The following is a 22,810-nucleotide window of genomic DNA, read 5'->3' as shown; positions in this document are numbered from 1 at the left end:
GTTCCTCCCCAGTTTCAAATTGAAGAACCTCCAAAAGTTCCTCAAATAACATATACTTTTAACAGTGTACCATCCAAGCAAAGCATTCTACTAGATTTTGGAGATTGCATTAAAGAGCATTAATGAGGTCAGCATGTTGGATGAGGATGATCACCACCCCACCTCAATGCCATCTCCCCAACGCATCCCAAAAGTACTGGATGGAGCTCCACCACCCATCATTCCAGAGAACACAGCTTTCATCTTCCACTGCTCCACAGCTCCTCAATGCTGGGGGGCTTTATACACTAGAGCCCCAATCCTGGCGCCAGTAGCTTCTTCTGGGTTTTTCCGCTCCAGAGAGTCCTATTCTATTGGCAGTTCTTTTCTACAGGGACTAGACAAGCTGTGTCAGCAATGGGTGCAGGTTAAAGTAGCTGAGTAGATCAATTAGAAGGGGTGTCCACAAACATTTGGACAGATTCATTGTACTATAGGGACAGTATGAGTACTGGATCACAAGCTAACTGGACAGTTCCACTTACAAGACTAAAGAGGGTGGGGTTATATACATATACATATATATAAATATATATATGTATATAGTCTGTAATTCTGGGTCAGATTTGGCACCCCCTAATTAACCCTTTGAACCGCTCTGGAGCATGTTATGAGGTAACTGCGACCACATGTGTTTTACTGAATCCATGAGCCAACACTGCAGCACAGGGACCCCTGATTACAGCGGAGTATCTCACACACTAATTGGTGGTCTTCACTCTTTCATATAAATTATAGTTTTTAGGAGCTATAAAAAGGTAAATCCTTTATCCAGGGTTATATATAGGACCTTTCTGCTCTTCCCGAAGCACGAGAGTGTAAGCTACGTACGCCACCTGTACAGTCCACATGCACAGTGAAGCTTCAGACAGCCAGTCTTGGTACCATCAGTGTTTTCTGCAGATATTAGTGTTGGGACGTTCTCCTCTGCAGGTACAGAAGCAGACAAAAACCAGTTGTGTGATGAAGCAGCGCAGGCTGAATTATCACAGCGCCTCCCGCTGCGCTGATTTCAACACAGCGAGCCGTGTGTGCTTTTCCCCTTGAGCTTCTAGTCGTGACTCGTATCTTGGATGATATCTCGGCTAGAGAGAGAGACCTTGACGAATCCAGAGAAACTCCTTCATAGACAGGGTTAGAGAGAGGTAGATGCCTGGGCTGTGCACAGTGTGCGTTCTCCATGAACACTGTTCTCCAAGACTTCGGCCTGGAACAGGCCTTTTAATGCAATGCAATACCAGTGTGAAGACAGTGAGTTGGCCCTTTATTTACTTCTGCCTGTACACACGCATCGGGAAACCAGATGCTGTGGTGTCTCGTATCACGACGTGGCACCTGACCCCCCCTCCCCTCTTCCTCAGAACCATCTGATCTATAACTTAACATTGTGTAAACGATCATGCTGCTGGAATCCTCTGAGAAATATGTATAACCATGAATTTGCAGGAAATATTAGGCCATTTTGTCACTGTCTGTAATAACAGGAAGCAATATGGACTCAAAGAGCATGTGTTTACTTATCTAGTGCATCATGCAGCTGATTGGCTGAATGTAGGCTGCCTTTTTTCCATTCAAACGACGAATGACAAACGATGGTGCCACATTAATGCTTCAGATTTATCAAAATCAGAGGTTAAACCAGAGCCTCCATTAATCTCATTTCCGTTTAAGCCTCAGAGTCAGTTGGAAACCTTCACGAAAGGCCTTCGCTGATTCACCATTCCTTACTTTTGGCCGAATGTGCAAAATCTAGAGCCAGTATCTCCACTCTGCATTAAACACTTGAACAAAAAATGCTACACTAAGTCCAAATATTTGTGGACACCCCTTGTAAGGAATGCTTTCAGCTACTTTAAGTTGCACCTGTTGCTGACTGTAATAGAGTCCCTATTAGGACTCTCTGGAGCAGATCAACTAGATGAACCTGTTGGCACCGTGCTGCCTAATAATGCTAGGCGTGGGCTTATAGAGGGGTATAAAGCCCCCCAGCATTGAGGAGCTGTGGAGCAGTGGAAGAGCTGTGTTCTCTGAAATGATGGATGATGCAGCTCCATCCAGTACTTCTGCGATGAGGTAAGGTGGTGATCATCATCCAACATCCTGAAATCACTAATGCTCTTGTAGCTGAATGCAGTCAATCAAATCCTCACAGCAATGTACTATTCAGAATCCAGTAGAAAGTCTTCTTCTCTGGACAGTAGAGACAGTTACTCCAACAAAAGCAGGATTTTGAACAGCTTGATTTCAGATGGAATTATGAATGAGCAGGCGTCCCAATACTTTTGTCCGTATAGTGTAGATTGTGATACAGTAGCCATACTTTCCCTAAAGCAGCCCAGTGTTCTCACATCTTTAGTACTTGACTCGCGCACTCTCTCGCAGGCAGGCTCTCTCGCTCTCTCCCGCTGTCTCTCTTTCCCTTTATAAACTCTGTAATTTGGTTGCCAGTATGGTCAGCACAGTGTGTGTGTGTGTGTGTGTGTGTGTGTGTGTGTGTGTGTGTGTGTGTGTGTTTGATGGACTTCACTGGTGTTCTGGTTCGTGTATCAGGCATGATGGGACATCGGTTCTTCCACCACTCACTCACTATCTCTCTCTCTCTCACTCACTATCTCTCTCTCTCTCTCTCTCGATGTCTCTCGCTCCCTCTCGCACACAGATGTATGTTTAATGTATGTAAATTTTTGCTTACAGATAAAAAGGCTGTTATGTAAGAACGCTCTGGTTAAAAATAGAGTGAATGGGTGTTCATCACGTCTCCCGAAGGAAACGGAGAGTCCTGATCAGCTTCAGAAAAAGATGCTTAGAGGGGTGAGGAGTGAGTAACCTGCTGTAAATCTGCTTAAAGCAGAGAGTCAGACGGATCCAGCGGCTTCATAACAAACCGCTAATCAGCTCAAACCCAGATTCCAGACTCTGATCTGAAAGATCTGCACTGGCTTATCCTGACTCCTGATCTCCTCATTACTCAATGTAGTCTCCCAGTGTACTTACAGTGCATACAGACATATGGACAAAAGTATTGGGACACCTGCTCATTTAGTTCAGTTTTTATCAAATCAGGGTATTAAGAAAGTTGATCTTGCTTTTGTGGATTTGTTGGAGTAACTGTCTCTACTGCCCAAGAAAGCATTGCTGTGAGGATATGATTGCATTCAGCGAGGTCAGTGAGGTCAGGATGTCGGATAATGATCACCATCCCACCTCATCATCCTTCCCACCTCCCCAACTCCTCATCCCAAATGTACTGGATGGAGCACACAGTTCTTCCACTGCTCCACAGCTCAATGCTGGGAAGCCTTACACCCCTCAAGCTCACACGTGGCATTAGGCAGAATGGTGCCAATAGGTTAATCTGGGTTCATCTGCTCCAGAGAGTCCTATTCTATTGGCAGTACTTCTCTACAGGGACTAGACAAGCTGTGTGTGTGTGTGTTCAATTGCACATCTGTGAGAGCAATGGGTGCAACCTAATTAAAGTAGCTGAATGCATTCATTAGAAGGGTGTCAACAAACCTTTGACATATAGTTTCTTTTACTCAAGTACATAAAATAATTAATTACATAAATAATTACTGTAACACTCACATTACTGTAACACTCACTATTGTAACACTTATTACTGTAACACTCAGTACTGTGATGCTCTTATTACTGTAACACTCATTACTGTAACACTCATTACTGTAACAATGTCATTACTGTAACACTCATTACTATAATTATCTCATTACTATAACACTCATTACTGTAACAATGTCATTACTGTAACACTCATTACTATAATTATCTCATTACTATAACACTCATTGCTGTAAAACTCTAATTACTGTAACACTCTAATTACTGTAACTCTCAGTACTGTAACACTCCCATTACTGTAACTCTCAGTACTGTAACAATATCATTACTGTAACACTCATTACTGTAATTATCTCATTCCTATAACTCTCAGTACTGTAAAACTCCCATTAGTGTAACTCTCAGTACTGTAACTCTCAGTACTGTAACAAGTACAGTAAGGAGTATTGTAAAATATTTTATTCATTTTGTCATTTTGGAGCATTTCTATTGGTCCATTTATCATCACATTCTGATCTAATATAAAGAACAGCTGTCAGATCACATCAAAAAGTCAAGAGAAGAGTTTTTGTGTTACAGGGAGGATTTATTACTGCAGTACTGGTGTGAATATTGACCTTTTACGAGACAGACACACCCTGAACACACACACACACACACACACACACACACACACACACACACACTTCAAAGATCGTCAAAACACAAACACCTAATCCAAGAGAGGAAATGCTGTAGGTGGATGGCAGTTTCGGTAAGCACAGAAGCACAGCTGTTTGGACTGAATGTTTGGTACTGAGGTTCTAATCTGTTAGTACTGAACTGTTGGTGCTGATCCATTTGTGCTGAACTGTTGGTACTGATCTGTTGGACCCAGGCTGTTCATACTGAATGGTAAGAGCTGATTTTTTGTTACTAAGACACTAATCTGTTGGTACTGAGCGTTTTGTGCTCCACTGTTGGTACTAAACTGTTGGTTCTGAACTGGTGCGGATGTTTTTACATTCATTTGCAAAATGCAGCCTTTATTACTGTCACACAGACATGATTACTAACCTTTGACCAGACATACACACCCATTGTATTGAGGAACTGTTGGTTCTGAACTATTGTTTATGATCTGTTGGTACTGAACAGTACTGAAGTACTGAACTGTCCGTTCTTAGCTATTGGTCCTGACCTGTTGGTCCTGACCTGTTGGTCCTGACCTGGATGCGCTGATAGCTGTTGGTACTGAACTATTGATCCTAAACTGTTGATACTGAACTGTTGGTGCTGAACTGCTTTATTGAAGTACTGAACTGTTAGTTCTGACCTGCTGGTACTGAAATATTGGTCTTAAACCTAATTCTAAACTGTTGGTGCTGAAGTGTTTGTATTAAAGTACTGAACTTTTGGCACTGAGCTGTCAGTTCTGAGCTGTTGGTACTGAAATGCTGGTTTAATGATGTCTGGCCTGGTTTTTGTGATCGCTGGAGACTTTTCACTGCTTCCTCTCACCCTTCCTCTCCCGCTTCCTCTCACCCTTCCTCTCCTGCTTCCTCTCACCCTTCCTCTCCTGCTTCCTCTCACCCTTCCTCTCCTGCTTCCTCTCCTGCTTCCTCTCACCCTTCCTCTCCTGCTTCCTCTCACCCTTCCTCTCACCCTTCCTCTCCTGCTTCCTCTCACCCTTCCTCTCCTGCTTCCTCTCCTGCTTCCTCTCACCCTTCCTCTCCTGCTTCCTCTCACCCTTTCTCTCCCGCTTCCTCTCACCCTTCCTCTCCTGCTTCCACTCACCCTTCCTCTCCTGCTTCCTCTCCTGCTTCCTCTCACCCTTTCTCTCCCGCTTCCTCTCACCCTTCCTCTCCTGCTTCCACTCACCCTTCCTCTCACCCTTCCTCTCCCGCTTCCTCTCACCCTTCCTCTCCTGCTTCCTCTCCTGCTTCCTCTCACCCTTCCTCTCCTGCTTCCTCTCACCCTTCCTCTCCTGCTTCCTCTCACCCTTCCTCTCCTGCTTCCTCTCCTGCTTCCTCTCACCCTTCCTCTCCTGCTTCCTCTCACCCTTCCTCTCCTGCTTCCTCTCCTGCTTCCTCTCACCCTTTCTCTCCCGCTTCCTCTCACCCTTCCTCTCCTGCTTCCACTCACCCTTCCTCTCCTGCTTCCTCTCCTGCTTCCTCTCACCCTTCCTCTCGCGCTCCTCTCACCCTTCCTCTCAAGCTCATCTCACCCTTTCTCTTCCGCTTCCTCTCCAGCTCCTCTCACCCTTCCTGTCCCGCTTCCTCTCACCGTTCCTCTCCTGTACCTCTCACCCTTCCTCTCGCGCTCCTCTCACCCTTACTCTCTTGTCCTGTCACGCTTCCTCTCCCGCTCCTCTCTCCTGCTCCCCTCCCGCTTCCTCTCCTGCTTTCTCTCCCGCTTCCTCTCCCCCTTCATTTCACACTTCCTCTCCTGCTTCCTCTCACCCTTCCTCTCCCTTCCTCTCCTGCTTCCTCTCTCCCTTCCTCTTACCCTTCCTCTCCCGCTTCCTCTCTCCCTTTCTCTTCCGCTTCCTCTCCCGCTCCTCTCTCCTGCTCCCCTCCCGCTTCCTCTCCTGCTTTCTCTCCCGCTTCCTCTCCCCCTTCATTTCACACTTCCTCTCCTGCTTCCTCTCACCCTTCCTCTCCCTTCCTCTCCTGCTTCCTCTCTCCCTTCCTCTCCTACTTCCTCTCACCCTTCCTCTCCCGCTCCCTCTCCCGCTTCCTCTCACCCTTCCTCTCCCGCTCCCGCTCCCTCTCCCGCTTCCTCTCACCCTTCCTCTCTCGCTCTGCCCCGAATGGGAATTCTTCAGATTATGTCAACAGCAATCATACGCAGCAGCAGCCTGGATTGCGAGTGTGACGCGTGGGGGCTATTTTTAGGAGAAGCCGTTCGTCTCGCTCTCTAAAGACCCACACACACTGCAGCCTGTAAGGAAGAGACACAGCTCACTGTGTGTGTGTGTGTGTGTGTGTGTGTGTGTGTGTGTGTGTGTGTGTGAGAGAGAGAGAACTTGTTTTAGCACCTTTTCAGGATGACAGTGTCCTGACTCTGTAGTAGAGCCAGAGACAAACAGCCGTAACCTACAGCACCAACACGACAATCCTGACTTTGTAAAGCATTTTTAACAAGAACTACCTGTGTGTGCAGTTGTGTGTGTGTGTGTGTGTGTGTGTGTGTGTGTGTGTGTAGTTGTGTGTGTGTGCCAGGTTCATCCAGGTTCATTTAGACAGTGAGAGCCGTGTATATAGAGGGTTCCTGTGTACAGTAGTCAGAGTGGACAGTGTGTATGTGAATGTGGCTGGGTGTATATTTGGCTGGGGGGGTTAGCGCTGTTTGCTGTGGGGGTCTTAGCTGTGTATTTACACATACTTGCTCTTGGCCTAGAAACTGAAATCCAAACTGAAGGTTTTACTGAATCAGTTTTAGCTTTGAGCTGATGTTCTCCCGATGTACATACTGTGCGTGTGTGTGTGCGTGTGTGTGTGTGTGTGTGTGCATGTCCTGGCAGTGCAGTGTGAGCAGACTGTATGAACAGGGAGAGATTATGTGTGCTCTGCTGGTACACAGAGAGAAATGAACACAGTGAGAGAGGAGGATTTGGTGTTTTGTACCTGTTAATCTGTAGGACCAGTGTGTGTGTGTGTGTGTGTGTGTGTGTGTGTGTGTGTGTGTGAAAATCCTCTGTATTTGACATTAGCTTCTCTGTCTATCTAGAAGCACATTTAAGCACATTTATTCATCCGTCCATCCATCCATCCATTCGTCATCCAATTCATCCATCCACCCATCTCACCATCTGTTCACCCAGCCATCCATTCATCAATTTTGTCATCCATCCAGTCCATCCATCATCCATCCATCCATGTATTTATTAATCTTACCATTCCTCTGTCTATCTATCCATCCGTCGATCCATCCACCCATCCATCTCACTATCCATCCATCTCACCATCCATCCATCTCACCATCCATCCATCTCACCATCCATCCATCCGTCTAACTATCTTTGCTCTCTCTAATTCTGTTTCTAAAAGTTGAGGGTGGAGCCGTGGTTCTGGGCCCTTGTGGTGGTGCCGGATATCTAGCATCCATCATCCATCTACCCATATATATATCCGTCTCATCATCTATCCATCCATCCATCCTTCCATCCATCCATCCATCCATCTCACCATCCCTCTCACCATCTATCCATCCATCCACCTCACCATCCATCCACCTCACCATCCATCCATCCATCCATTTATCCACCCATCCATCCCTCCATCCACCCTGTCAGCCCTGTGTGCTGACTGCTGCCTCTTTGCTCTCTCTAATTCTGTTTCTGAAAGTTGAGGGTGGAGCCGTGGTTCTGGGCCCTTGTGGTGGTGCCGACTATCTAGCATCCATCATCCATCTACTCATATGTTTATCCATCTCCCCATCTCCCCATCCATCCATCCATCCATCCTTCTATCTATCCATCCATCCATCCCTCCATCCACCCGGTCAGCTCTGTGTGCTGGCTGCTGCCTCTTTGCTCTCTCTAATTCTGTGTCTTGAAAGTTGTGGGTGGAGATGTGGTTCTAGGCCCTTGTGGTGGCGCCGGCTGTGTGTGTGTGTGTGTGTGTGTACGCTGTGTGTGGGGGTGTTCTACGCCCTTGGTTGAGATTACAGAGGGTTGCTGGTTCTGAAGTGGACACACCCGGACACACAGCGAGACACACATCCAGACACACACCCCTGTAAGAGTGGAGAGCAGGTCTGTCATTACTGCAATATAGTGACCTCAGAGCAGATGTCAGAGACAGGCTGTGTGTGTGTGTGTGTGTGTGTGTGTGTGTGTGTGTGTGTGTGTGTTGGTGAATGTGAGTGCTGTAGCAGGTGCTGCAGCTGAGACACACTTACACTTAACATTAGGAGAAAGGCACACGCTATCTGTGTCCAGTTTACACACACATGCACACACACACACACACACACACGAATGCACATTCTGTCAATGCTCTCTCTCTCTCTCTCTCTCTCTCTCTCTCTCAGGGTTATGTGTGCCACTGTTTGCTGTAGTCTGAACTTTGGGCGGTTTCCGTGGCAACCCTCCCCACATACACTTGAGTTTCTCATGCTCTCTCTCTCTCTCTCTCTCTCTCTTTCTCTCTCTCTCTCTCTCTCGCTCTTCTGCTGTGGAGGAGGATATAAAGTCATCTGTGTGTGTCCACTCCACTCTCTGACCGCCACACACTTCTTCACTATCTTCAGAGAGTTCAGTGAAGCATCCTCTCAGTGTTTATACTGTAAATCTCTCGCTCGTCCTCAGGGGAATAAATTACATACAGCTTCCAGCCTACACATACACCCATCAGCCATAATATTAAAACCACTAACTAAGCTGAAGTGAAGAACATTGATTATCGACTGATTAAAAAAGGACCAAACTGTGAAACTGTCAAACTGTTCTGGGGTCAGACGACTGGGTCAGTTCCCGGTATGCAGTGGTCAGTACCTACCAAAAGCGCCCCAAGGTCATGGACGCCCCGCCCACCTCACAACTTACAGGACTTCTTAATGTTGCAAACATTAGTCTTGGTACCAGGTGCCTCAGGACACCGTTAGAGGTCTTGTGGAGTCTGTGCCCTGATAGGCCAGATCTGTTTTGGCCTACCCAATATTAGGCAGGCGGTTTTAATGTTATGGCTGTTCTGTGTATAAGTTAAATATTTATTTAGTATTTCATTAAATATTAATTCTCAGTCCACTGTATCCCTCTGTAAATCTCCCACTCAGCACTGAACGGTGTATTGAGACCGAAGCTTTCATTAAGACTCTACTGGGGCTCGTTACTAAGAAACTGAAGTGCAGTCGCTCTAATTTATTTAGTTTCTTGCCCGCTGTTGAAATAGCACCTCCGAGTTTTGGCAAAATATGAGAAGTTACAGATTTTATTTGGCAACATGAACATGGACTCAAGGTACTGCGGCAGTCTCAGGCCCAGTTCTGCCCATTTGTTATGTATGAAACTGGCAGCTGTTTTGATGGGAATTTTTTTGTCATCCGTTGCCCATCCTGCCGTTCATTTCACCATCCAACCATCCATCCTTCCATCCTGCCATAAATCGCACTCTTTCCACCATCCATCCATCCATTCATCCATCCATCCATTATTTCCACCATCCATCCATCCATTCATCCATCCATCCATTATTTCTACCATACATCCATCCATCCATCCCTCTTTCCATCCTGCCATTGTTTTTTTTTTACCATCCATCCATCCACCCCAACATTCATTCCACCATCCATCCATCCATCCATCCCTCCATCCTTCTATTATTTCCACCATCCATCCATCCATCCATCCATCCCTCCATCCTTCTATTATTTCCACCATCCATCCATCCATTGTTTTTTACCATCCATCCATCCACCCCAACATTCATTCATCTATCCATCCATCCATTCATCATCCCAACATTTATTCCACCATCCATCCATCCATCCATCCCTCCATCCTTCTATTATTTCCACCATCCATCCATCCATCCATCAATCCATCCATCCCTCCATCCCTCCCTCCATCCTGCCATTGTTTTTTACCATCCATCCATCCACCCACCCCAACATTCATTCCACCATCCATCCATTCATCCATCCACCCCAACATTCATTTCACCACCCATCCATTTATCCACCCCAACATTCATTCCACTATCCATCCATTGATCCATCCACCCTAACATTCATTCCACCACCCATCCATCCACCCCAACATTCATTCCACCACCCATCCATCCATCCACCCCAACATTCATTTCACCACCCATCCATTTATCCACCCCAACATTCATTCCACTATCCATCCATTGATCCATCCACCCCAACATTCATTCCACCATTCATCCATCCACCCCAACATTCATTCCACCACCCATCCATCCATCCACCCCAACATTCATTCCACCACCCATCCATCCTTACCAACATTCATTCCACCATCCATCCACCCCAACATTCATTCCACCACCCATCCATCCATCCTTACCAACTTTCATTCCACCATCCATCCATCCACCCCAACATTCATTCCACCACCCATCCATCCATCCATCCATCCATTCACCCCAACATTTATTCCACCATCCATATCTTCTTCCATTTCCACTATCCACCCATCCATCCGTTCATCCATCGATCTTGCCTACTATCCCTACATCTGTCCATCCATTTATCCGCCATCAATCCATCTATTCATGCATCTATTCATTCATCTATTCATTCATTCATTCGTTTATTTATCTATACATCCATCCGTGCTGCCCTCCACCAGTTCATTCATAACTTAATTTATCTCTCCATCCATCACTGTGTCCCACTTTCGAACACCCACGCTCCTCACCCAGATGTGTTTCTCCTGGATCTTTTTCACTGTGTCAGCACAAAGTGTGGTGAAATTAGCTGCTATACCTCCACACTCATCAGTCTGCTCTCTGTGTCGCTTAGTAACGGGAGAGGGGGTGTGTTTGCACAAGTTTGTAGAGTTTGGTTTGGTTCATCAACAGCTTAGAAGTTGTGGGAGTGGGGAACCCTCAGAGCTTTCTAAGCCACACAGTGGAGCAAAGAGGGTAGCAACACCCTTTTCCCCTTAGCACTGTTAGAAGTTTAAGATCCTAAGGAAACTTCTATAGGTGCTTGAGGAACCTAGAAGAAAAAGGTTCCTTGAAGGTTCCTTAAGAGGTTCCTGCACAGTTTCAAACTGAAGAACCTTCAAATGATCCTCAGATCCTCAGTGATCTTCTACTTTTAACAGTGTGGGGTCAGTCAATTCTCCTCCACTGTAGGTGGTCACTAGGCATATGTAGACAGATGATTACACATTTTTCATATAGACCAGAGTGGCCCTTTAACACTGACTGAGCTCATACAGCATTCATCTGAGAGCACTTCAGCCCTGTGTGTTTCAGGCTGGGTGTCATGGCGTGTTAGGCCAGACGTAAAGGGATGAACACTCGCAGAGATGGAATCCAATGCAAGAGGGTTTATTAAAAAAAAACGAACACAAACACCAAGAGTACTAAAAGCATGAGCAGCAATGAGAGGGGAATAACGTGGACAGAACCGAAACGTGACGACACAAAGGGCGAACATAACACACCTGGGACTGGGAGGAGTGGGGAGCTGGGCGGGCACTAGAGCAGCGCTCAATACGTAGACAAGGAGAGCTGGAGAACCAGCAGCTAGAAAAGGGCCTAAACTGAAACTGCAGCATGCTGCTGTGAGCGCGGGTCACCTTGCTGGGACGTGGGTAGCCAGTGAATCCTGACAGTGAGTGAGCGAGTCTCGCTGATAACGTGGTTAGCAGGGTGACCTGCTCCTGAACGTGGATACCGAGCCGAAGCTGACCGTAACACACCTCTAGTTGTACTGGGAACCTCTTGAGTGACCTCAAGGTTCCAAACGATACAATTCTCTGCATTGAACCATGGAGTTGAGGCTCCTTAAGTACCCCCAGTCCCAGGTGAACCAAACGAACATGACTCGATACACTGAACCAAACACGTGAACACAAACGAGGGGGAAGTCCTTATTTGGGCCTGTGGGCGGTGGCTCGGAATCGCCACGGGGGAGGGCGCAATACCAAGGGGCTGACACTTGTAGCAACTATTACAATAATAGAATTAATAATGATATAATATAATATTATATTAATGCTTTGCGCGGGGTGGATCAGTGTCGTAGCCTATAATGTTTATCCGAGGCGCAATGATTATTGCTAGTTGAAACTTTTATCCAATACCCCGCCGTGACGGCTTGAAATATAGTCTGTACTGGTCAGTTCTGACGGTCTCTAAGGCGACTGGTAACACTGGTTAAAATAGTTTCGTTAGAATCGTTTTTAGTAGCGTGATTAAGGATGTGCGACATGTAATACATTGTTTTGGATAACTGTTGGCCAATTCATGATTTGCAGGTAGATAACACCACTACCTGCCAGTGAGCTACCACTCACACTGCACTGGCCCACCTCTGTAATATGAGTTACCTTGCAAGTCGCCCTGAATAAGAGCATCAGCTAAATGCCGTAAAGGTAAATGTAATGACAAAAAAAACCAGCATGTTTCTGGGCGATATGGTACAAATATTGTATCACGATATTTAAAGATATTTACACGATATATACGATATTCATCAGGATAGACGTGGTCACAGACCAAACTACCATCCCATATTTAATACAGTAAAGTGCTGCTCTTTATCCAATTAAGCCAGACTAAAACCTGCAGCTGATCAGTGTTTATTAAGCACTGATTATATCCTCCATATGCTTAAAAAAGTTATAAGATATTGTGTATCATGATACGATAAAATATTATTGTCTATATTGAACCCTTGGCCACTCTAACTGGAGTCTGGGAGAAGGACCACGCCCAAACTCCTCCTCTCCATTACTACACACCCTATAAAATTGCTCCTCTCTCCTCTCCTTCTCGGGACAAATAATCCAATCGGCTTGAAGCCCCCCAGAACTCCAGCCCAAATTTCTTGAGTTTCACCTTCCTAGCCTCAGCCAAGCAAGTGTGTTCACATACAAGACAATCACAATACAGTCATCACAACATTAATAACAACACTACCCCACACACACAACACATAAATTGGGAATGGAAAATGGGAAAGCCTCTAGACTCGCTGTCAAACTGTAGCGCAATTGCTGTGTGCTGTCCTCAGTCAGTGTGTCTGAATGTCAAGTCAAGTCAAGTGGGTTTTATTGTCATTTCAGCTACATACAGAGGACACAGTGAAACGAAACAACGTTCCTCCAGAACCATGGTGCAACATAGACACAGTGCAGACAGAACACAAGTGCAACACAATACAAGTGCGGACAGACAACACAACACAATGCAGACAGAGAATAATAAATAATTAGGGGTAGTGTGCAAATTATGCAGTGTGTAATAAATATTGAGTCCAGTGAGGTAGTAAAGTTATTAGTGCAAAATGCTTCCCATTTTATCTGGGGTAAATGGTTGGAGAGAGAGAGAGAGAGAGAGAGAGAGAGAGTGCATGTAACAGAAAAGACATCAGTTCAGAAGTTGAGTTGAGTTGAGAAGTCTGATGGCTTGGGGGAAGAAGCTGTTGCAGAGTCTGGTCGTGTTGGACCGGATGCTGCGGTACCTTCTTCCTGATGGCAGGAGGGAGAACAGTCACAGGGTGGGTGGAGTCATCCACAATGCTGGTTGCTTTGCGGATGCAGCGGGTGGTGTAAATGTCCATGACGGAGGGGAGAGAGACTCCGATGATCCTCTCAGCTGTCCTCACAATGCGTTGGAGGGTCTTGCGGTCAGAGGCTGTGCAGGTCCCAAACCAGGCAGTGATGCAGCTGCTTAGGATGCTCTCTATGGTTCCCCTATAGAAGAGGGAGAGGATGGATGGGTGGAGGGAGACGGGCCTTTCTCAGCTTCCGGAGGAAGTAGAGACGCTTGAGTAGAGAATGTTTCTGTGTGTGTGTGTGTGTGTGTGTGTGTTTTATTTTGCCGCAGTTTGAATTCCCTCCGGGTGTAGGTGTGAGCTGGGACTTCCAAATATAAACACATCCGGAGCGGCGGACTTCAGAAATGTGGAGCAAATCAATGTTAAAAGCAGATCTATATTCGTATGGTGACGAAAAATGGGGCAGGCTTTGAAGTTCAACTGACTGCTGATGAAATTTGAGTGTGTGTGTGTGTGTGTGTGTGGGTGTGTATCTGTCAAATGAATGTGAGATTTTGCATAAAGTGTCTAAAATGTTTTCATACATTTAACCCTCCTGGATTCCTCATGCTGTTTACATACTACTGCATCTACCTGTCTATCTAGCTACATTATAATGACAAAAGTATTGGGACACCTGCCCTTGTGAAATAAAGGGAATTCAATTAAGTTGATCCTGATTTTGGTGGAGTAACTGTCTCTGCTGTCCAGGGAAGAAGGTTAGGCTTTCTACTAGATTTTGAAAGAGCATTGCTGTGAGGATTTGATTGAAGAGTGAAATCAGGATGTTGGATGATCACCACCCCCGCCTCATACACCTCGTGCCAACAGGTAGATGTTGTCTGATCTGCTTCGGAGAGTCCTATTCTATTGGCAGTACCTCTCTACAAGGACTAGAGAAGCTGTGTGTGTGTGTGCGTGCATTTGCACATCTGTATCAGCAATGGGTGCAACTTAAAGTACCGGAATGCCTTCTTTAGAAAGGGTGTCCACAAACATTTGGACATGTAGAGTAGCTATATTCTCACACCAGGCCCAAGCGGCTACGCTGAAGCTGGGCTGGCACCGAACACTCTGTGATGTAGGAGGTCCTCTTTCATCCGGAGGGCGAGGTGGAGGTCAGGAGATGGCTCTGAGCGCTCTGCAGAAAGGCCACATTTACTCCAACTGACAGCACAGAACAGCCTCGGCTCCACTGCCCTTCTATAGGAGACGACCGGGGTCAAAGGTCACAGAGAGGATAAAGACGGGCTAGTGTGAAATACCACTGGAGTGTGAGAGGAGGAGAAGAGTGCATGATGGGTAAATCTGAATCATCGTCACATCACCATAATCCTCTACTCACGATCCACACTGAACTATAGTGCATTCTCACACTATATGGACAAAAGTATTGGGACACCTGCTCGTTCACTGCCTCTTCCGAAATCAAGCGTATTAAAAAAGTAAGTGTTAGAGTAACTGTCTCTACTGTCCAGGGAAGAAGAAGGCTTTCTACTAGATTGTGGAGGAGCATTGCTGTGAGAATTTGATTGCATTCAGCTTAATTCTGGGGGGCATTGCCTCCATCTCTCAGTATTGATTACATGTAGTTAGGACCACCGTAGTTAGGGTGTGTTGGATGGGGTGTTTTTCAATGGGCCTAAGTTGCAAAACCGTGGCAGTGTGTGTGTGTGTGTGGGTGGAAATACCTCTCTGAAGCCCTTCAGCTACAGTATGTTAATGTACATTAATACACACACACTTACTCATTCAGCAAAAGACCAATAAACAGCCATAATAGCCTAATATGACCCAATCAGCTCCTTTCAGGGTCAACCCAAATGTCAGGCCTACTGGAACCCCTAGCATTTAGATCAGACGTTTTATAAGCAGGTGTGTCCAAACTTTTGACTGGTTCTGACTGACACAATTCTGTTTGTACACATGTTTATGTTACGCGTTATTTACGAGATGCTAAAGGCAGTAAAGGCAGTGTGTTGGAGAGCAGGTGCTGCAGCTCTTATTGAGTTAGTGTCATCATTACCCTGCACTAATAATCCCTTCCTTATTCATCAGCTGTAACCACATTACACCTCCAACAACACACACAGCCCAGCCTGGCCCAGCCCGGCCCGGCATCCGGACCTCAGAGAAAGACAGAGCGCAGGAGAGAGAGAGAGAGAGAGAGAGAGAGAGAGAGACTGGCTATAGAGAATGGCTGAGATTAGAAATCCTGGCTGTGTGAAGAGCAGAGCGGGTTCCAGCAGTGCAGCAGAACCACTGTGGAGATCGGGCCGAACTTCCCCACAGAGTGAATCCTCCAAACAGCTCCATCAGATTTACTGCAGAACATTTGTGTAATCGTCCAGTTTAGCCACCTGTCTAATAACTACCATTGACCACGCTGAACAGAGAGGAAGAGGCAGCCCTCTGCCACAACATTAAGTACAGTGAGTGACGCACCTGGATACCTTCCAAATACTTTTTACATTTTTTTCAGTCATTATGTCATTAACAATTTCAATTACTATTATTATGATTATGATGAGTATGATAGTTATGATTATTAATAATATATATTTTTGTATCATTGTTATTTTTTGTTATTATTATTAGTTGGATTATTATTGATATTAATATTAGTATTATTTTGTTATTTTATTATTAGTAGTATTTGGAATATTAATGATATTATATGATTATTGTTTTTGTTGTAGTTATTATTATTATTATTATTATTATTATTATTATTATTTGGATTATTAATATTATTCATATGATTATTGTTTTTGTTGTAGGTATTATTATTATTCATATTATTATTATTTGGATTATTAATATTATTAAAATGATTATTGTTTTTGTTGTAGTTATCATTATTATTATTATTATTATTATTATTATTTGCATCATTAATATTATTCATATTTTTATTGTTTTAGTTGTGGTCATTATTATTATTATTATTATTATTTATTATTAATATTTTTTTAAATAGGTGTTATGATTATTAACAAATCAAATGAATTCATTCTAATTGGGTGTGGCAAAGTACTTTTTTTTTCATATTTTTCATACTGATATTGCAACCCTGAGTAACTGCTGACACAGATCCGATAGCAGTCTGATACCTCACCCAACCCTTTATTCCTCTCCAAATAATGTCTAAGAGACAGTCACTCACACAGGTCAAGTCATTTTTTAGGAGATTCTGGACTCTTAGAGATGGAAATATAAACAGAATTGATATATTTGTCCAAAATTGACTGTATTTTAATAATACATTTACTTCACGTCTGCAGTTATTGCTTATAAAGACTGCAAAAACTTAGACAGGGTCAGTATGGCTGCTTGCTATAACGTGTGTATCTGTCTGTAAGTTGCACTGACAGGTTATAATTAGAGCCATGCATTTATGTGACAGTCTAATACTGTTGTTTTTAATATTTATAAATAATTCATTTTATTATAACAGTAACAATAATAATACACTGGTTAATCTATTACTATTTGAACACCATAACCAGTGGATTTGTAAAGCTCTAGAAACTGAAGCTCCCCAATCCTGGAACCCCCCCCTGCTCTGCATATTATACTGAGGTAGCTTTTCCTCATTGTATCCAGGAATAAGTGAAGTGTCAGTAAGCGGACAGCAGACATGTGCAGGCCAGATCGGGCAGGCGATGCAGATGTGTGTACATTGTGGCTTATTTGGAGTGGTTTTGGGCACGCTGATACACATCTCTCTCACGCCTTATAGATGCTCCCCCACAGCGCAGCGCTGGTCTGCTAATCGTGCTGCTCATACAAGACGCCATCACGAACGCCACATTCAGGTTTCCTGCTCAGGCTAAGGTTAACCATGCCCGAGCTTGGCCAGGGTACACAGGGTACACTACTCAAATACATTAGTGTAAACTCTAAAGCCGGTAGCAGTTAGCGTTAGCATGGTGCTAACTGCAGGCCTTAATGATCAAATTCTCAAATAGACTTATATAGGCATATGTGGTTTCTCATGCTGTGTGACTCACTGTTGTCTATCATCAGTGACTGAAGTATCAACATTCAGGCTTCAGAACAGCTGATACTGTTGATCGGGGTGGGTGGAGGGTGGTGGGGTGGCGGCTGTGCAGATTTGGCCCAAAGAATGTTCCTGTAAGAAACAGACGTTCCTGAGGTTTCCGTGCCGATCCTTACTAAGCATCCCGTAGCTGAGTGGCTGGACTCGGTTGCCAGATTGATAGAGTGTAAAACCTGGATTGTTAAATGAGGGATTATCAAGGATCTAACAGTTATAATCCCTGCACAAACACGCCGCACTCATTAGCATCTTAAACAGCCTGCGTGCAGCCTGGCCGAGACGGCAGCGTCCAGCTGGAATCGGCCTGCTGGCTGGTGCTTTTGACCAAATCCAAGCACAGAGACAGGGGTTAGTGCTTTGCTCAAGGGCACTATGGCAGTGGGCATCAGCTGGCATTTAAGCCATGCCCGCTTGGCTGTAGCCTCTTGGCCAGTGGCTGTCTCAAAAAGGCGCAGTGGCCGTGAATGCTCTGAACGGAGGGGTTGGGCTCAAACCCTGAACACAAGATGAAGCCATCATGAGCTTCACCGTTAGTGTCGGACACAGATGATATGAGTGACCACACATGCCTGGAGCTGTGGGCAGACATCGCTGTGGAGCCCGGGAAGGACAGCGGGTTAAAGGCCTAACAGCGGCAGCTTGCCAAACATGGGTGTAGAACCCACAACCCTGTCATCATTAGCCCAGTGATCTAACTAAAGCTGAAGGTACAGTGTCCAGTGAGTCAACACACCCCTCCAGAGCAGCAGGCAGCCAACTCCAGCACTCAGGCATTGGGTCAAGGGCCCAACAGTGGCAGCTTGCTAAGCCCGGGTATCGAACCAACAACCTTGTCATCAACAGCCCAGAGCTCTCACCACTGAGCCACCTCTGCCCTTTTAGAAAGCTGAACAAGGGTGATTGGGTGTGTTGTGCTTAGACTGCAGGAAGCTGGAATTGAACCAACAACCCTCTGAATCAAAGGGCAATGTGTTCCCACTGCACTACAGAGGAGGTAACTAACGCTAAGCCCTCATTGCCCAATGCTAAACTGCTCAAATGGGTGTGTGTGGGACCCTGTGGTGAACTGGTGCCCTGTCCAAGGAGTGTTATACAGGGTATTCTTGTTTGCTGACCAGTGTGAAGGACATCTAATGGATGGTAAAACCACATCTGAACACAGAGAGAGATCGTAGAGAACGTAGCTGACCTAGCTCCTGCACCAACGCATTCAACCAGTAAGAGTTCCAGTCCGCAGGCAGAATCGCCACTGGGAGCTGTCAGCTACTGTTGTAATCAGGGGTGCGGAATAGGTCGTGACTCGGCCTCGCCTTCAGTGGTCTCGACTGCGACACTACAGTCAGCTGTAAGATCCGAGTAACGTTAGCAAGGAATGTGGGTATACAAACCTATCTGTCCAAAAGTTTGTGGACGCCCCTTCTAATCCCTGAACACAAGATGAAGCCATCATGAGCTTCACCGTTAGTGTCGGACACAGATGATATTAGTGACCACACATGCCTGGAGCTGTGGGCAGACATCGCTGTGGAGCCCGGGAAGGACAGCGGGTTAAAGGCCTAACAGCGGCAGCTTGCCAAACATGGGTGTAGAACCCACAACCCTGTCATCATTAGCCCAGTGATCTAACTAAAGCTAAAGGTACAGTGTCCAGTGAGTCTAATGAATGCATTCAGCTTCTTTAATGCACACACACAGGCAGCTTGTCTAGTCCCTGTAGAGCAGTACTGCCAATAGAATAGGACCCTCTGGAGTAGATAAACATCATGAAGCTATTGGCACCATGCTGCCTAATGCCAGGTGTGGGCTAGAGGGGTATAAGGCAGGTCTTGGTGCAGTAGCAGCGATCCGAGCACCACCACTCTCACATCAGCATGGCTCTGATGCTGCAGATCTAAGGTTAAATGCCATGTCACGCTGCGTAACCCGAGTCATATTAGTGTAAGATCCTGTAGTATTACTCTGCCGCCTCAGCCCACATGCTTCTCTACCTTCAGATAAAGCGTCTGGAGCTCTCAGCTTGTCCAGAAATGCACGTGTACTGCAGTGCATTAGGGGGCCCACAGGCCCACTGATTTGCATTTACAGCAATGGTGTAACAGTGAAATACATTTTCTACCTGTAGGGGGAGCCCAGGAGTATGCAGAAGGAGGGGAAAGTCAAGCAGGCAGTGCTCTCAGGCCGCCTGGCTTCAGTGGAAAGTTGTCTGTGCGGAAGCTGAGTGTGTTTAATTCAGCCTGAGTTAGATCTGATAGGGCTTTATGGTGTAAAACACACACCCTCTGGATACGGTGTATTTGTGTGTGTGTTGACCTTTTCTGATAGCAGCACTCACCTTCTGTCACTTTTGTGTAATAAACTGCCCTGAAAGCGATATAAAAATGTGTGTGTGTGTGTATGTGTGTGTTTGTGTGAGACTGTGTTAAATGGCCATCAAGCAGTGTGATGGACAACGTCATTACATCTCATAGATGAATGCAATGAGGTCGCCATGGCAACAAATACCCCAGCGTGAGCTCAGAGGGGCGTCACCTACTTGCTCTAAAGTGCACACACACACACATATACAAACATACACACACACACGTGTGCAGAGGAAGCCAGCGCAGCCAACTTTCACCGGAAATAAAATAGAGAGAGAGAGAGAGAGACACTGAGAGACTGATGAAAGGTGATAAAGGAGCTGAACAGATGTGTGTGTGAGTGTGTGTGTGTGTGTGTGTGTGTGTTCTTTATTAAAGCATGCAGGTTTATTTTAGCTTGATGCCTGAATGGAAACATCTGCACCAATCCTCATTACTCCCTCGTCTGCGAACTGCTCAAATCATGAAAGTTATTTACTGTTATTATTTATTTTATATATTATAATAAACAATAATTTATATCTCTAATCTTATAATAACTTTCATTCATGTAGTTTCTGTGATAATATTTTGCTTTTATTGTGTAAAAAACAACCCCAATCATGATAATGTTGGCAATATATGTTCTTAAAACACTAACAATATTGTAATATTCAAATGTTATAGTAAAAACCGTATAATAACAATCACAGCAATAACAATTTAGGAGTAGTTATTTTAATATTATAATAATTAGGAAACCGGTGGGAAGCATTCCTTATGTTCACTATTTATTACATTTGATATAACTCTGTAGAGTGTGTTACGGGTCAGTGATGTAACAGTATGTTAGGGGTCAGTGGTGTAACAGTGTGTGGAGTGTGTTACGGGTCAGTGGTGTAACAGTATGTTAGGGGTCAGTGGTGTAACAGTGTGTGGACTGCGTAAGGGGTCACTGGTGTAATAGTGTGTGGAGTGTGTTACGGGTCAGTGGTGTAACAGTGTTGAGTGAGTTAGGGGTCAGTGGTGTAATGGTGTGTGGAGTGTGTTAGGGATCAGTGGTGTAACAGTGTGAGGAGTGTGTTAGGGGTCAGTGGTGTAATGGTGTGTGGAGTGTGTTAGGGGTCAGTGGTGTAATGGTGTGTGAAGTGTGTTAGGGGTCAGTGGTGTAACAGTGTGAGGAGTGTGTTAGGGGTCAGTGGTGTAATGGTGTGTGGAGTGTGTTAGGGGTCAGTGGTGTAACAGTGTGAGGAGTGTGTTAGGGGTCAGTGGTGTAATGGTGTGTGGAGTGTGTTAGGGATCAGTGGTGTAACAGTGTGAGGAGTGTGTTAGGGGTCAGTGGTGTAATGGTGTGTGGAGTGTGTTAGGGGTCAGTGGTGTAACAGTGTGAGGAGTGTGTTAGGGGTCAGTGGTGTAACAGTGTGAGGAGTGTCTTAGGGATCAGTGGTGTAACAGTGTGAGGAGTGTGTTAGGGGTCAGTGGTGTAACAGTGTGTGGAGTGTGTTAGGGGTCAGTGGTGTAACAGTGTGTGGAGTGTGTTAGTTAGGGGTCAGTGGTGTAACAGTGTGAGGAGTGTGTTAGGGATCAGTGGTGTAACAGTGTGTGGAGTGTGTTAGGGGTCAGTGGTGTAACAGTGTGAGGAGTGTGTTAGGGATCAGTGGTGTAACAGTGTGAGGAGTGTGTTAGGGATCAGTGGTGTAACAGTGCGAGGAGTGTGTTAGGGGTCAGTGGTGTAATGGTGTGTGGAGTGTGTTAGGGGTCAGTGGTGTAACAGTGTGAGGAGTGTGTTAGGGGTCAGTGGTGTAACAGTGTGAGGAGTGTCTTAGGGATCAGTGGTGTAACAGTGTGAGGAGTGTGTTAGGGGTCAGTGGTGTAACAGTGTGTGGAGTGTGTTAGGGGTCAGTGGTGTAACAGTGTGTGGAGTGTGTTAGTTAGGGGTCAGTGGTGTAACAGTGTGAGGAGTGTGTTAGGGATCAGTGGTGTAACAGTGTGAGGAGTGTGTTAGGGGTCAGTGGTGTAATGGTGTGTGGAGTGTGTTAGGGGTCAGTGGTGTAACAGTGTGAGGAGTGTGTTAGGGGTCAGTGGTGTAACAGTGTGAGGAGTGTCTTAGGGATCAGTGGTGTAACAGTGTGAGGAGTGTGTTAGGGGTCAGTGGTGTAACAGTGTGTGGAGTGTGTTAGGGGTCAGTGGTGTAACAGTGTGAGGAGTGTGTTAGGGATCAGTGGTGTAACAGTGTGTGGAGTGTGTTAGGGGTCAGTGGTGTAACAGTGTGAGGAATGTGTTAGGGGTCAGTGGTGTAACAGTGTGTGGAGTGTGTTACGGGTCAGTGGTGTAACAGTATGTTAGGGGTCAGTGGTGTAACAGTGTGAGGAATGTGTTAGGGGTCAGTGGTGTAACAGTGTGAGGAGTGTGTTAGGGATCAGTGGTGTAACAGTGTGCGGAGTGTGTTAGGGGTCAGTGGTGTAACAGTGTGAGGAGTGTGTTAGGGATCAGTGGTGTAACAGTGTGAGGAGTGTGTTAGGGATCAGTGGTGTAACAGTGTGAGGAGTGTGTTAGGGATCAG

General features: G+C 45.6%; 1 protein-coding gene and 1 non-coding gene across 3 annotated transcripts in view; both read left to right on the top strand.

Moving 5' to 3' along the window:
• The window catches only part of smpd3 (sphingomyelin phosphodiesterase 3), a 62,948-nt gene that overhangs the window by 4,033 nt on the left and 36,105 nt on the right, over positions 1-22,810 (top strand). The window lies entirely within an intron of this gene.
• LOC140541613 (U4 spliceosomal RNA) lies at positions 12,301-12,448 on the top strand. The gene has a single exon (XR_011977940.1). It is a non-coding gene; the product is annotated as a U4 spliceosomal RNA (small nuclear RNA).

This window comes from Salminus brasiliensis, chromosome 19, assembly GCF_030463535.1.
Source record: "Salminus brasiliensis chromosome 19, fSalBra1.hap2, whole genome shotgun sequence".
In the NCBI taxonomy this organism is placed as follows: Eukaryota; Metazoa; Chordata; class Actinopteri; order Characiformes; family Bryconidae; genus Salminus; species Salminus brasiliensis.
This window is presented reverse-complemented; position numbering and strand designations above follow the sequence as displayed.